Raw genomic sequence first — 10,038 nt, 5'->3', positions numbered from 1 at the left:
CACTGGTTACTCCTGTTGAAGATATTAAAATGGGAAGATGCCACATTTCAAAATTAACCAAGGCCACCCGGGTGTTCAGAAACGAGCCTTGTGATTAACCTGTGCAGTTAACTGCCTCGCGATTTAATTGAGGCCACGAGCCGTGCAGGGTTCCAGGCAGGATTCACCTGGGCAGTGGGAAGTGGGAATACCCTCCATGTCCTGCGCTGTTCCACCGACAGGGAATAACGGGGCCTGGCAGGTAACATTCGGCGTCCACCGACGGCGTGAGCCCCGCGAGCAACAGAGAGAGGAGGCGGCGCCTGCAGTGCGGGGCGGTGCCAGCAGGGGGCGGCCTCACTTGATCCTCCCGTTCCGGTGCGCCCCCTGTCCCGGTACCGCCGGCCCGCTGCACGGGGAGCCCCCTGCGCTGGGCACGGACAGGCAACCAAGGCAGGCGGATCCCAGCCGTTAACGCGGGTGCAAGATCGGGTGCGTTGGTCTGATTGCTTTTCAGCATTAAATCTGTATTTTCTGCTGGGGCTGGAGAATGTTGTTGAGGATCTTCTAGAAATTATAATGTGAGGAAAAGTGATTTTTCTCTTATGGGTACTGTAACGTTTAAAAGTGAACCTAAAGGAGTTTAAAATTTGACAATTACTTGTATTCTTGCTTTATATATTTTCTATTTCTCCTATCTTATGAACACCACTAGAACCTGAACATCAGCAGAGACCACCAGGAACGACAGCTGCCTCAGAGACAACGCTGCTTCTTGGAGATGTGTTTGATAGACATTTACAGATACAGCTAACACAGAGGTGCAGCAGTGCCGTTCCTGTTGTGAGACAAGGATATCAAGATAAGTGTTTTCTAAGAGGTCAGTTGTCCAAAATGAGCACTCACTGCCTCTGGCTGGCTGGTTGACCACTGAAGTCACTTGACTCAGGTTTTTGGCTGTGAAGGCCAGCGTGTGCATAGCCATCAGGCTGTGTGGGCATTGGGGATCCTTCCTGGGAACCCTTGGGCAGTGTCCTGGGCCCAGCAGGAGCAAATGTGTACAGTACAGGTATCTTTTACCTCTAATCAATCTACCTCTCTATCTTCTGCAGATATTGACTAGCTCTAAGGGCAGGAGCTGTAAAATATTGGACATGGGTTTGTTCCTGAGAGAACGTTATGTCGTTACGCTGTCTTTAGACGAAGACTGAAGACAGTAATCAAAAGAGCTATTTTTAACCATGGGCTGATTTATTTGTTTTCCTTGTACAGCTATTGCACTCGATGATGGCTTGATTAATTCTGGGTGATTTATATTTTTTCTCCACCTTCCTCCACACGACTCTTCCGACTGGCACAAAGTTGTGTTCCTGCAGGTGAAGCCTCTGGGCTCTTCTACAGCCCCAAGCAAAACAGCACTGGGCCTGTTGGTGAGGGCAGGGATGTTGAGTTTGCAAAGAGGATGCTATGGGTGGAGGTAAGTCAGCTGGGAGGGGTTTTCTGTTCTTGCTGTAGGCATGGGTAGGTACAAGTGTAGCTGAACCACCTACCCTATGTACGGTGAGCAATACCTGTGTATGTCTGTCCAGTGAAGGACGGACAGCAGGCACCGTTGATTGCAAAGCTCAACCAAGAGCGTGAACGAATTAGTGATGATTATTATCCTGCCTATGTGCTACTGTTGTTGCTATGTTGCTGGTTTTACCGCAGCTTGTTTAAGGCCAATTGGGGCATCCATGCAACACTATTAACTCTGTAGCCTTACACTGAAGGAAAAAGAATGATCCTGAGATTTTTTTATTCTTCTACAAGCATTGGGCGGATGCAAAGGAATTTTCCTCTCTTTGAACTTGTTACCTGCAGTGGGGTAGAGTGTGAGATGGAGTTTCCTGCCTAAAGCTGCCAGATCTGGATCCAGCAACGTCCTAGACAAATACCTGTGATGACCCTTGTAGCAGCACTTAATGCTCAGTCAATATAAGGAACATATAAGGAATAGGAACATATAAGGAACCAAGATTTTCAGAAGTGCCTGTGAATTTTGAAATCTCAGACTTCAGGCATCTATCCTGAGAAAACCTAGGGAAACCCAGTGGCAAACCTGCACCAAAGCAGCCACTGCTGTAAAAACAAAAGTGTGTCTGCCCCATCCAGGAGTGTTATCAAAATATTCTGCCTCCTAGGATTTTCTAAGTATTCTTCATTCTTCCCCATCGTAATTCACACCTTATTTATTCCCTTCTGCTGTTCTGACTCAATAACAGTCACCTCCCTTTTTTATTTTTCCTAGTTAAAGGTCAGCCTGAGCTGTGTAGTACAGATGAAAGGATGCAGCCCAAAGCCAGCCTGGGGGCCCAGTTTGTGTTGTTGGAGCTCTCCTGAGGGCACTTCTGTTTGCAAGTGTGTGCCTTGCAAGTTCTGAGAAGCCTACAGAGGTTGCTGTTGTTAAGATAAGTTCTGTCAAATTTATTATTCCACTAGTAATTTTTCCCTTTTTTTCATATTTCCTTCACAGAACCACTTTCAGGCTGTAGTTTTGAGTCTACTTTGTGCCAAGTGTCAGGAATGACTTTTTGTCCTCAAAGCTGAAGAGGCATTTCCCATCAGGGCAGTGGAAGGTGTCTCTCTCCTCCAAGGACATAGAGGAGGAAAGGGCAGAAAGAGAGCTAAGTTCTGTTCTCATACTTGCAGATAAAAAACTATTGGATTTTCTCCATCTACATGTGTTCCTTAAAATCTAATCTTGAGGGATCTGATCTGATGTCACTGAGTAAATGGTAGATAGATACTGTGGAAGTAGGTAATTACACCCTAGGTGTAATTACAACCAAGAGGAAATAGAAAAGGATCTCGTACTGAAACCAACCTTCAAAGTGACAGAACCTCTAAAAGACTTCCTATAAGGGAAAGACATGTTCACCATCCTCATTTTCCTCTGTAGCTCTTGTTTTCACCTAGGTTGCCAGGTGGATGTTTGCTTCCAAAGCAGATGTCTCTTTCCCCCTACCTGGAGCCCACTGCCTGTGAACAGTGTGGCTGTGAGCACATTTGGAACACCTATGATTAACACTCAGAGCTTTGTCACTCTGTGGCTCTGTGGGTTAAACTTGAAGCATCACCACGTGAGCCTTTATTTTAGTTTTCAGACAGTGTAGATAGGGGTGGTAGAAACATTATATATAGCTTTGAGATGCAAACCTTTAAAAAGAATGCACCAAACCTACTAGCCTTGTATCAGTTGTAAGTAAGGAAAGCTGTCATATGTCCTTTTTTTATTCTTTTGTGGGAATTTTATTTATAAATTAAAAATATTAAGAGAGCTTACCTCATTGCAGGTATATGTAGTATTTTTATTGTGATGGAGCATAGATTGTGCCATGATTTCTGAAGAGGCTGCTCTTTAAAGAGGTAAGATACAAAACAACAGCACATTCATGTAGATCATCATTTAAGGTAACACCTTCTGCCTGACAGTGTAGTGTTTTGCACATTTTGAATTGTCTCCTGCAAAATATTCAGGCCTGCAGGGGGAACCCCTGTTGGGAACACAGGACAGATGGATCTGAATCCAGTCATGAAACTCCCGGGGGCCAGCGGTGTGATGTTAATGATCACACCACAGTAAGATGTAAAACATACCTTTGTGCAGCTCAGTGTAAACAGCAACTCCAGTATTATGATGTAAATGAGAAACCAGCGAGAGATGATGTGTGAATGGAAACACAGCAAGGTGCTGTGTGAGGGAGCAGGAAGCACAGTGCAAGGGGAAATTCTGCACATTGCAAGTGGAGATGGAATTAAAACGTGGACTCACTTCATCGCAGAGATAAACTTTAAATACTGCTTAAGCTGATGCAGAAGGGAGGGAACTCACCAAACTGTAGCTAATCCCAGCTGAGGTTCTGGAAGGGCAGTAGACAGCTTAAAATTCATCCTGAGTTCCTAGACTCGCCAACTGAGAGCTGGAAGATGCAGCTGGGTCCAAAGGGAAGATAAAAATCAGCAATAAGCCTTACTCTAATATATCCTGCAGTCCACCTTCCTTATCAAATCAGGACCAAGTCTGAATTTAGGTAGTGTTGCTCAGGACTTTGGCTGATTTTCAGCTATTTCCAAGGATGGTGATACCTCTCTGAGAGGCTTGTAGTGTTTGAGCACCTTCATGGTGAAAACATTTCCTGTAGCATTAAATACGTCAAAAATGGCTGCATGGTTGGAGGGCAGGAAAGATGAGAACCTGACAACAGGCAGGCATTGAAAGGGCTTGAGAGAGTACTCAAAGGTGCAGGATGTGCAACTGCATCCTCAGCTTTATTTCAGACATCCCTGGTGCGGTGCCCCTGTGAAAGTCCTCCCGTGTGGGTAGTGGCAGCTTGCCTGTGAGACACAATTTGCATTGGGCCCTCTTAAAACAGAAGGTGCAGTCGGAGAGTGAGGTGTCACCAATGCAATTTAAAAACGTGCTGGGCAGCAGGAGCCATGCTCTGTCTGCTGCTGGCTTTATTGTAACAGCAATGTGCCTCTTTGTCCCAGAGTTCCCCGTCCTCTTCCTATCATCTCTAGCAATGAAGTGAAGGGCTTGCTGGGAAGCTGAGCTTGAAGCTAGAGGAGGTCATACTTAACTAGCCTCCTGGAGTTCTTTGAAGATATTACTGCCAGGCTAGATAAGGAGAATTCAGCAGTGCGCTTAGAGTTTCAAAGAGCATTTCACAAAGTTCCACATCAGAGATTAATAGCTAAGGCAAAAGGTAAAGGAAGAGGAGGTAAGAGAGGCTGTTGGATCAAAACCAGCTCAAGGGCAGGTATGAGACAATAGGCACAGATGAAAACTTTTCAAGCTGGCAGAAGGCTGTTCTTGGGACTGTTTCAGGACCTCTGTTGTGTGTAATCCAGACAGCACAAAGGTGCCCCACCATTCTCATGTAGCAAAGGCAGCCTGGGTTTGGCAGCAAAGCATCCTAGCTAGACCCCCTTCTGATTTGACAGCCTGATCAGCCAGGAGCCCTTTTATGCCTTTGTTGGGTGGAAACAGTTGTCAGCATGGTCTGGAGTCACCCTGTCTCTGGGGTCATGGTAAGGGGCTACTGTGCTGCTTCATGTTTCAGAGCAGTGTATTTGTTGGGTTTTGAAAACAGTGAGCGTGCTCCTCAGGAACACTGTATGAATGTAAAGCTGCTGATGTCTGAGAAGTTAGTCCACCTTTGCAGTGGGCTGAGGCAAGAGATAATGTGGTGTAAGATCTCCCCAAGACCAGGCACCACGTAAGCAGATTCACCAGGGCCGAAATCTCTAACTCTGCTAACAAATGGCAAAATGGAGTTCAATGCAAAGAAATGTGAAATAATTAATCTGCAAGCAGGGAATGAGACTGGGGACTATGTGTTAACAGAGCAAGCATTCAGCAGAGGGATTAAGAGAGGGATTTGATCAGAGCAGGTAGTTTCTTTTGGAAAAGTCATTGGAACTGTCTGCCTACATGACAGCTATAGTAAAAGAGCAAGAGACAAGGCTGCATTAATGGATGGACAGGATAAAAAAGTAAAGAGGAGATGTGTCTGTTGCTGTAAAAGTTATCAGTTCCCACCTGGAATATTGTCAGTGATGCTGGCCACTGTAGCCATGTGCTGTAGCGTAAGGCAACAAAGATCAGCCCTGCAGAACCTGGCCCATGAACAGAGGTGAGAACGCTGGTTTTTCCTCCACAGGCTACTGCCTACCCTGCCCATTCATCATCTAAAGAGGAAATCTGAGGAGCACAGAGTTTCCTTTAAGCTCTAGCAGAGGTTGGGGATCTTGAAGTCAGCTATATTTTTCTCGAGGGTATTTATTTCTCTCTGTCTTTCTCTTGCTCTCTTCCCTCCAGCTCTTCTTTCGCTTTAAGCTTTTCCTCTTCCCTCTTTCTCCCCTGCCCCCAGTGTGTGGTTTGTCTTTCCCTTACATATTGCTTCTTCTCCACCTGGGAAGCAAGACTATTTAGTCACCTTGCTTCTTCTGACTGAAGGAGCCCCATTCCCAATGGCAGGCTTGTTACTTTAAATACTACAAGGTTTATAGACTGTGCAGCAGGATGAACAATATTTTTTTTTCCCCCATAGATTTGAATGAAAAGATACCAAAGTCATTACTGTGGAGGAGGAGAAACTCAGCAATCAAACTGGAGACAGAGCATGGAATATTACACAAACTGACCCTCAAAACTCTAAGATGTGGGTTTCCTTCCACACTCAAAGCAGTTTGCAATGTTATGGCTGTTTCCAGTTGTAACAGTTCGCTACCTTTGTTTTCACTGGTGTACATTTAAAGCAAGTTTGGCAAGTTGCTCTGAATTTACCCAGCTATTGAGGACAGCTGATTTCATTTGAGCTGTACAAGACACAACCTTATTTTGCTTTCTGTTGGATTATGGTAAGGTTGTCATTCAATGCCCAGAGCCAGTCAAAACAACACAGTTGTGCCAGGTAAGAAATGCACCTGACAAACTGTCATAATGCCCATTTCTTCTGCTCCTCACTTAACCAGCCCTGACCACTAGAGGAAGGCTGAGCATTTTGGGTTTATGTATCTCAAGCTGTTAGTTTTAAGTCACAATCATGACAGCACCTTAAATAACAGCAATTAATATTTCTCTAAAATAGTGCTTTTTTCCTCTTCATTAACTGTCAGAATAATCAACAGGCTGATGGACAAAATGATAAAGTAGGTGTCTATTAAGAAAAGGAAAACCTGTTATTATTCTTGCAGTTTAAATCCCCTAGAGCAGAATTGGCTATTGCTATAGAATCTGTGGAATTATCCTTGCTATTTCAACTTGCCAAACCAACCTTTTATCCTTTTAAATGCAGGTCTTTAAAGTAACTTGCCAAAATAATCTCTTGGCACCACTGAGGAGCGGATCCATGCTATGCTGCTCATGTAACTTCCCTGCTCATAGAATCATTCATCCTAGAAAGATTTTGACTGGGGACTCGTGCTTTTAACTCTTTTAGCTGCTTTTGAAAATACTGCCTTGCTATCTTGAGGGAAATGGTCATGCCATAATGTACCATGACAATGGTTGTTGTGGAGAGTGTAAAGAAACATTTAAATAGAAATTACAGTTAGAAATGAAGGCATGTAAGGAGAAACCAAATGATAGGATTTACCTTCCAAATCTTAAGGGCCAAGAGAGTCATTTGGCCCTTTTCTTGGATATAGCTCAGCAAAGGAAAGAAATGCTGTCTCATATGATCTTAATTATACGCTGTGGGTGCCAGCAGCTTTCAGGGTACGTGTGGATTCTTGACTGAGGCTCAGCATGTGAACTTTGTCACTAGAGGAGTATGTCACACACAGAGCTGGGACATGAGCCATCATTCACAATTCAAACAAACCCCAAACCCTTCAGAGATTGAAAAGAAATGTTCAGTTAACCATAAAAACTATGGCATGATTTTCCATACCCTAGTGCACTTTGGGAACAGAAATACTTCAAGCTCCAAAATCAGGCCCTTGTTGTGAGGCTTTTTGACTAGATGGGAGCCGTCAGCTGTTCAAACCGTTGTACAAAATCCCAAAATCTGTCTCAACTTCCAGCAGTTATTTTTCTAGACTGGCATCACTAATTCTAGGCTATAGATGCAAGCCCATACTCTCCCTCCAAACCTCCCCCTCTCGTGTCTGGAGTGTCTTGGCAGAGGGTGACAACAGTCTGGAGATTCATGTCTTGCTAGGGGATGGAGCTGACAGTGGAGCCAAGGGGCAGGTGCTGTGCACAGGATGTTACTGGCTGCAAAGAAAGCGACTGTTCCCTGTCAAGTGTCAATGAAAGGTGAAAGAGATGATGTTGGAATATTTACATCTTGCAGATATTTATGGTCCCTTCCAACTCAAACCATTCAAGATACGTGGCCTTTGGGCAAAGGGTAAAGGAAAGGACTGCAGGACTTCACCTGTCTGGTTATAAGCCACTTGGTGGGTTGGGCAGCAACCCTCGAGCAGCTTCCATTCTCCCACTTAGTGCCACCCATGCTACAGCCAGATGGCAGGCAGGTTGCACCCTCACGCACAGAACGTGCCTTAGCTTGTCTAACAAATGGAACATCGTTGTGAGGATCAACTACTGTGTTTCAGTCCTTCACGTTGCCCCTGGAAGTGAAATTAGGCTGACTTCATGTTCCTACCTGAGCTGTGCCTGGGAAGAGGGCTCAGAGGGGTGTTTATGTGCTCCTCTGAGGTTGAGCCTGTGGCCAGCTGTATGCTGGCAAAATTACTGCTCTCATGATCAGCAATCAAGGTTTTGTTGCTGCTTAGAAATATACTGAAAGTTCAAACCAGAATGAAAATCAGTTCTTCACATGGTTATTCACAGTGCATGCTCTTTTCTGGGCTCTTTATACTGTCTTCCCAGGGAGAAAGTCTGCTGTGGAAATCCATGTCCTAGCAGTTTAGTAGAATTATAGGGAACTTGCCTACTTACCTAAAAGAACAAATGTGAACATATGGAGGTAGTCGTCTTTTTTTTTTTTTACTTAACCTCAGGAAGTACCAGCAAAGATTTTCATGTTTGTAAATTGTCATTTTCTTAGAGCAAAGCTTTATGGAAAAGTCAAGTGCTTTTTCATGAAAGACTTGATGGAAACTCTTACAGCTCTGATCTTTGTTATTGCTTGAAAAGCAGAGTTAACAGCAGAGGAGGAAAGTAAGCACCAAAGGTCAAGTCTGAGCCACAGGAAAAGTGATGGGGCTTCATTCAAGTTTTCCTTTGACTTCCTGGGGTCCCTACCTGTCCTTCCTGGCAGCAGATTCCTTTCTTCATTGGCTCTTGTGTGGATCTTTCCTCTGATGGCTAAACAAATTGCTTTTCCCAGAAGTGACCAAACACAAGAATAACATCTTTGCTCATAAGGAACACATCTGGACAACTGTTATTATCTCTCTTTGTCCTGCCTGCTCTAACTCTTGGCTGGTTTTGTCTTGCAGAGGGAGAGATTGGAGTTTCAGTATATGAAATACCAGCTGGGACCAAATCATTGCCACTGATTTCATCTTGGGCCTCCAAAGAGCTGGGATTTTTCCTGTTATATAATTTTTTTTCCTCTGGCTCTATTCTTCGAGAAGAAGAAGAGTGAAACAAAGACGTTGAGTGCTGCCAGTGGTCCTCAGGCGCAGAGGACAGAGCCAGTGTTGCAGAGCCCTCTGTGAGTTTAAATAGCTTTGCTCTTGCTGGACTAAATCAGGTTTGGATGTAGGAACTTGATTTTCACTTTCTGGATTTCACTGTTTGTGAGGCCTGACAGGACAGAGCACCCTTGCTCACTGGTACCAGTACTACAGCCAGCCCAGGCTAGATGCCCTGCTGGCAGAGCTGACAGCATACTTTAGAGTTACGTTAATTTATAGTTGCTGACATTATGTCACTATATGTTTTTTTGACAGATTATAGTTGTGCCTATCCTGACTATTAAAAGCAATCACCAGCGACTTCTTTCACGGACAGAGTGAGCCCTCTGCAGCAGCAGAGATGGTAGGTGTTTGATGCAGCCTGTTGCACTTACAGAACAGGCAGCAAGCATGGGAGGAGGATGCTGCACTTGTCGCTGCTCTGCTCCCTGCTTCTCAGGGTTCTGGGGACACCGTCTGTAAATTCTGCTGTGGAGCAGATGTGATTTATCAGGTTAAGGCCTGTGCAGTGGTTATAGATGCTAAAGTCACGACAAAATCTTCTCATGGGCACAGTAGCCCATGAAGTATCAGATTGCAGAGCAGGGCAATTCCTAGTGAGGCAACTATGGTAAAATACAAATGGAAAGATGTAAACTTGATAATCCAAATGAGTTTACTTTGCTTTTTAAACAACAGATGTTGTTTGACCTGGGAGAAATAATAATATTATAGAAGTTGAGATCAGTCTGAGGGAAAAAATAAAGTAGTCTGAAAATAAACACAAATAGCAGCTGCTTGGATTGTATTTCTAATATATCTGTGTTGACAGCTCTCTCTTTCCCCATTTGAGCCCAGAATCCTATGGAAGTGGCTGGTAAAGAAGAGCTATTTCCTAAGGAGAGATGTGAATGGATGCAA

General features: G+C 44.4%; 1 long non-coding RNA gene across 3 annotated transcripts; it reads left to right on the top strand.

The window, feature by feature from the left end:
* Nucleotides 1-470: 470 nt before the first annotated feature.
* On the top strand, nucleotides 471-9,747 carry LOC134169113 (uncharacterized). 3 transcript variants are annotated; one of them, XR_009966775.1, is made up of 4 exons: nucleotides 471-560; nucleotides 695-1,456; nucleotides 6,075-6,185; nucleotides 9,401-9,747. It is a non-coding gene; the product is annotated as an uncharacterized LOC134169113 (long non-coding RNA). The 3 variants fall into 3 exon arrangements; XR_009966774.1 differs by lacking the exon at nucleotides 9,401-9,747 and having other exon boundaries at nucleotides 6,075-8,189; XR_009966773.1 differs by lacking the exons at nucleotides 6,075-6,185; nucleotides 9,401-9,747 and adding an exon at nucleotides 2,495-2,988.
* Nucleotides 9,748-10,038: the final 291 nt, after the last annotated feature.

The sequence above is a fragment of the Pezoporus occidentalis genome, unplaced genomic scaffold (assembly GCF_034315485.1).
Source record: "Pezoporus occidentalis ecotype Australia unplaced genomic scaffold, CSIRO_AGI_Poc_V1 ctg331, whole genome shotgun sequence".
NCBI lineage: Eukaryota > Metazoa > Chordata > Aves > Psittaciformes > Psittacidae > Pezoporus > Pezoporus occidentalis.
The sequence above is the reverse complement of the archived record's forward strand: the minus strand, read 5'-3'. Positions and strand labels throughout refer to the sequence as shown.